This window comes from Ictidomys tridecemlineatus, chromosome 5 (assembly GCF_052094955.1).
Source record: "Ictidomys tridecemlineatus isolate mIctTri1 chromosome 5, mIctTri1.hap1, whole genome shotgun sequence".
NCBI lineage: Eukaryota > Metazoa > Chordata > Mammalia > Rodentia > Sciuridae > Ictidomys > Ictidomys tridecemlineatus.
The window spans coordinates 181,436,149-181,442,148 of record NC_135481.1 but is presented as its reverse complement, the minus strand read 5'-3'; the positions used below and the strand labels follow the sequence as shown (position 1 = coordinate 181,442,148).

Genomic DNA, 6,000 nt, shown 5'->3' with positions numbered 1-6,000 from the left:
AATATGGGCAAGGTTCTGGGCTCAATCCCCAGCATGGCAAAAACAAACAAATATGCAGACAGTGTTTACATTTCCCAGATTCCCTCTGAAGCTTCTTTAAAACAATAACTATAATAACAAAACCAGTTAATTTATTAGAATTAGGATCCCAAGAAGGCCCACACTTTGTTTCTTTGTTGTGCTTCTTAAATTTATTTTGATTTGTGTGCTATTTTCCCCAGTGGCCATTCATTTGATGAGAATTAAAGATTATTTGTCCCAGAACATTCTAGATTTTGCTGATTGCATCCCAAAATGATGTTGTCTATCATGTTTGCAACAGAATTTTACTGGTTTGCTCCATCACCTTTCCACCCTTCTTGCCCTGGCCTTTGCACCTAGGAGGCTAACCTAAGTGAACTACAAATGGGGCCCTCTTGTCCTCTGACTTCAGCTGGGTTTGGACAATAGGGAGTCCTGGCAGGAATGGGAAGGAGAGAGGGAGCAGAATGAGGTCAAGTGGAGCTACCCCACAAAGTCACCCACCTCAAGGGTGGCTGACTCTTTGACCAAAGGACTGTTCCTCTCATGATGGCTACTCTACAAAACCTCTTCTCCTTCCAGCTTTGGGGAAGGTCTCTCTCCAGCTGGTAAAGGTTTCTCATCATCCCTGGATTCTGCACTGTCGTTTACTGGTGCCTTTATCGTTGTAAGTAAACCCTCCTCGAATCATCCTGATCTAAACACACCATCTGCCTCCTGTCAGGATCCTAATCTCTACAGTGTTCCTCTGTTCCCAGTATTTCCAGCAAATTGGAGATGCTGATGAAATCTACTACTGGGAAATACTAGTTAAGTCTTTTTTTTGTTGGTGCTGGGAATTGAAGCCAGGACCTTGTGTATGCAAGGCAAGCACTCTACCCATGGAGCCAGCCCCTAGCAAAATCTTACCTAGTTAAATACTAGTTGAATCTGAGGCTTGGTCAGATTCAAGTTCAAATTTTCTTGCAAGAATATCTTAAGGATGACATTCAGTACACCATACTGTACCACATAATACCCATTCACTATAAAGATCCCTTCATCTTTTCATCAAATGGCTTTTAGCTGTCATCAATTGTCATTGTCTCTTGCCATTATTTCATTAGGAATTAAGAAAATTGTGGTATTGCACCATTCCCTTCCTTATCAGTCCAGAGATTCTCTGAAACTTCATCATCTATTTGGTTACTATGGAATAGTTTTCCTAGGAAAGGTGGGACCAATGCCAGCTTTTTTTCCTTTGTTAATTAGTTGCAGAATTATGAGGGAACCATGATGAAGGCATGGATTTTATTGTGTCCCAACCCTTCATTATTATTCTTGCTGGTGCTTAGATTGCCCATTCCTGGACCAATGGGAGCCTCTTCAAATTGGCTCCCAAGCCCTTTTGATAGGATTCCCAGAGTCTTCAGGAGTCTCCCATAGTTTCCTTGCTTTCTGATGCAACAAGATAGCCAGGCCTGCCGGGCTTGTGGCACACGTCTGTAATCCCAGAAACTCAGGAGGCTGAGGCAGAAGATCACAATTCAAGGCCAGCCTGGACAAGACCCAGTCTCAAAATAAAAAATAGAGGGCTGGGGACGGGAATGTAGCTCAGGGGGTTCAATACCCTGTGCCAAAAAAAAAAAAAAAAAAAAAGATATCCAGGCTCATTTTACGCACTTTCAGGACTAGAAACAGTCACTTCCCCAAGGAACACTGGTTCCTTTAAACAGGAAACAGTGTTGAGAAACTATAATGTGGGCACTAGGGGCATCCCCTGTTATGAGTTCTCCATTATTTCCAGATTATATTTCATCTAAGAAAGTAATAATCAAAGAAAAACATATCTTGCATTCAAATTGATATTTGCAATTCAAACTTGAGATCTGATTTTAATATTTCTACATCTTATCACACTGAAATCTCGGCTTCTGGTATTAAGGTAACTATTTTAATCTACAGACACAAGAATTTGTCTTTTAGAATACCATACCAATGCTATTACTAACAACATTGTTACTGAAAACAGTAACTTTTTTTTGCAGTTCCTTTTTTACAACGTGTCTCACTAAAGATGTACATTCAACTACTATTTTTCTCAACAACTGTGAAAAAAGGCACTTAAAATAAAGTCATCTACTTAAAATAAGCCCTCTCTGTGTAAGCTTCCAGCTTGCCTCACTTTGTTTTTAACGATTGTGTTCTTTTTTGGACTAAAATTGGCTTGTTGCAATCATGTATAGCATGTACATGTTTCCCGAGTCAAATATACAAAGCATGTATTGTTCTTTTGCTTTGTTTTGTTTCTGTTTGCTTTTTGCAGTGCTGGAGATGAAACTCAGAGCCTGGTATATGCTAGGCAAGTGTTCTACCACTGAACCACACCCCAGCCACAAGGCACATATTGTTAAATGAGACAAAGACTTTTAAACTCTGTTTTAAGAAATCATGGTCACAGAATAAGGAAAAACAAATCAATTTGATGAACTTGTTCTTGACCTATACTTTTTTTATTTTATTATTATTTTTTTTTAGGTACTGGGGAACGAACACAGGTATGTTCAACCACTGACCTACATGCTAACCATTTTGATTTTTGAAACAGATCTCACCAAGCTGCAAAGGCTGGCCTTGATCTTGTGATCCTCCTGCTTTAGCCTCCCAAGTTGCTGGGATTATAGGCATCTACCACCATGGCCAGCTGTTTAAAAACAGAAATGTCTGTATTACCATGGCAACATACAATTAAGCAAAGCTACCAACTCAAAACATACATGTTTTTAACAGCACAGTTTTCTCTGAAACCCAGGCAGCTTAAGATCACCGTTTCATATACAATTTGCAGCCGAAATCAGAACTGAATTAGAGAGCCCACATCCCACACAAGAGCCTCTGCTGGGGCTGGAGGGTAAGGTGGGGCAAGTGCTCTCTACCTCCTGCCTCTCTGTGATGCTCCAGGGAGTTGTGCTCTTCCAGACTTGCCGGGGAAGGGGGGACATCTCTTCCTTGTCAACCAGGAGGATCTATATTCTGGAAGCCACCCACTGGAGTCCCAGTGGACAGCAGGCTGAAAACCCAAAGTCAGATATGGAAAAAAACAACAGAAGTTTCATGATTGTTTCTGTAGCTCCCCAAAACCCAAAATACTCCATGTTCCAAGCTCCATGTCTGGTCTCACCTTCATTGCTTGGCCCTGATTCTCTGGCCCTTGTTTACCTTGGTCCTCCAGAGCTTGCATCTGTCATTGTAGTGCACCCTCGATAGCCACCAGGTGGCACCAGAGCATCTGTTCACTCATCTTGTTCCCACAGGAGCTGGGCTAGGATTACCCATGCATCTCAGCAATATTTTAAGAGCTACGGTCAGGACACAAGGCAGGTCATCCGTCCGCTTGGAAGCCTTTGCAAAGATTCTGGTCAATTGCGCTCTTGTTTTCAGGAGTATGTATACTCTAGCACTTGAGAATACTTTCTCAGAATGGCAACTGGAATGCCAATGACAGAAGCACACAAAATCACTATCAGCAAAAGGACTTCGTTCATACACTGGGACTGTTCTGTTGATGATCATCATAGCATGGATATTCCAATCCAGGTGTAAAGCCTCAAGCATGTAACACTTGTGATAAAGCTCAGTGCAAGATATTGCTGAAAGGTCCCAAGCCGGGGAGTGGTCAGCAGTCAAGCTTCCCCACCTTGGGAGACAAAAGCTAAAGTTGCCAGCAGTTTGTCCAGGCTGGGGAATGCCCATCATCCTCCAGCCCCAGCAATGTCGAGGTGGTCGCTGGACCAGGAAATTGCTAAGAAAAGAATATTCCCTGCCTGCCAGGTACTCATCAGAAACTGCACAGGTTGGAAAGTGCGAGGCAGCCAAATTCATCTCTCAATTTTGCTGAACCCGAAGGTGGTCCAGGCTGAGGAGCGGCTCCCAGGAGAATCTCACCCCTTCCTCTGGAACATTTCCAAAGGAGTTTTTAAACTGAACACTAGCCTGAAGGCGAGGCCCAGCCCTCATCCCATAAAGCATTCTTGAGGAGAATCCTTGAGTGAAGACCAGCCGAGGAATGTTCTCCCATGTAGAAAGTCAACATGTAGGTAAACAAAACATGCTCTTTAGATTTCTCTAGAAGACTGCTGACTAAACAAAAATATTAACACTGTATGATGGGGTTTATACAGAAGTAACAGTAAAACACGTGACGGCAGCATGTGGGACCAGTGGGGTGAATGGGGAGGAAACCTAGGAGGACTTCATCACCCACCTACATCTCCAGACCTTTTTTTTTTTTTAAATGCATCCTTAACATAATCAGCCTTGAAGTAATTCCATAACATTTCATGTACAGTTTAAGAATGGTACCACCAGCCATGTGGTAGTACACAACTGTAATCCTAGCCAACCTGGAGGCTGAGGCAGAAGAATCAAAAGTTGGAGGCTAGCCTCAGCAACTTAGTGAGACCCTGTTTTAAAAAAAAGGTCTGTGACTGGGGCTGTGGCTCAGCAGTAGTGTGCTCGCCTACCACATGTGAGGCCCTGGGTTCGATCCTCAGCGCCACATTAAAAAAAAAAAAATAGAATAAAGGTATTGGGTCCAACTACAACTAAAAAATATAAAAAAAAAAAAGATTTTTGAGTTGTTGATGGACCTTTACTTATTTGTATGTGGTGCTGAGAATCGAACCCAGAGCGTCACATATGCTAGGCAAGCGCTCTACCACTGAGCCCCAGCCCTAGCCCAAGGATGCATATTATCAACCCTAGAACAACCACCAAAAAATAAGAGGTATAACAAAATAGAGGAAGTAAAATGGAATCCTAAGAAATTAATTGGGGCTAAAGTGATTTGCTCTGGCCAGTGAAATACAAGTAGGTGTGATGTGCATCACTTATGGGTGTAACGTTCGGGTGCCAGGACTTGCCACCTGATGTTCTTTATTGCTTTGTGTTGAGATGTCAGAATCATAAGATGGCGGGGGTGTGCAATCACTACAGCACCTCCATCCCTGTCTACCATATGACACTGACTAGACACAGTATGAGAAATAAACCTGGTGTTAAGCTTGAGATTTTGGATATTTGGGGAATATACTTGCTTTTTTGGGATAAAAATCCATTTGGTCAGTGTGTGTGTGTGTGTGTGTGTGTTTAATGTTTGAATAATAGTTTACAAATAATTTACTGGTATATTCTTCTGTTTGGGCACTGGGGAATGAACCCAGGGCCTCATGAATGCTAGGCCAGTGCTGTACCACTGAGCTACGTCTCCAGCCCTCCTTATTTTGAGACAGGGCCTCAGCTAAGTTGCTCAGGCTGTCCTTGAACTTGGCAATCATCCTGCCTCAGCCTCCTGAGTAACTGGAATTACATGCCTGTGCAACTTCACCAGGCCTTGATATTTTTTAGAAATTGGTCTATCATTTTCTCATTCACATGTATGCTATCTACTGGATTTTTGATAGTAAATATAACTTTTTGTAGCTTTTACATTCATCACATTATAATAATTTGTAATTTGTTTCCTATGCTCTGGAAAAGCTTAAGGAACACCAGACCGTCCTTAAGGTTAATAAAATCCCATCAGCTTGGGTTGGGGATGTGGCTCAAGTGGTAGCTCGCTTGCCTGGCATGCGTGCAGCCCGGGTTCGAACCTCAGCACCACATATAAACAAAGATGTTGTGTCCATCGAAAACTAAAAAAAAATAATAAATATTAAAATTCTCTCTCTCGCTCTTAAAAAAAAAATCCCATCAGCTCAACTGAACCTGGAGTATCTTTGGTGGGGAAATGAGGTAGTTCTGTCACAATTTTCTTGTTCTTTCATGGAATAGGTCTGCTTGGCTTTATCTCTGTGAATGTCAGTTTTGGTAAAATTATATTTTCCTAGAAAATTGAGTGTTTGATCTATATATTCTAATTTAAAAGAATTATATAAAGGAGATAATTTATTTCTTCTTTATTTTCTTATTTACTCTATATTTATATTTCCTCTACTCTTA

At 41.6% G+C, this 6,000-nt stretch overlaps 1 long non-coding RNA gene across 1 annotated transcript; it reads right to left on the bottom strand.

Moving 5' to 3' along the window:
- Positions 1–2,506: 2,506 nt before the first annotated feature.
- LOC120886798 (uncharacterized) lies at positions 2,507–4,565 on the bottom strand. The gene is made up of 3 exons (XR_013438605.1): positions 3,182–4,565; positions 2,937–3,070; positions 2,507–2,704 (listed from the first exon to the last, which is right to left on the bottom strand). It is a non-coding gene; the product is annotated as an uncharacterized LOC120886798 (long non-coding RNA).
- Positions 4,566–6,000: the final 1,435 nt, after the last annotated feature.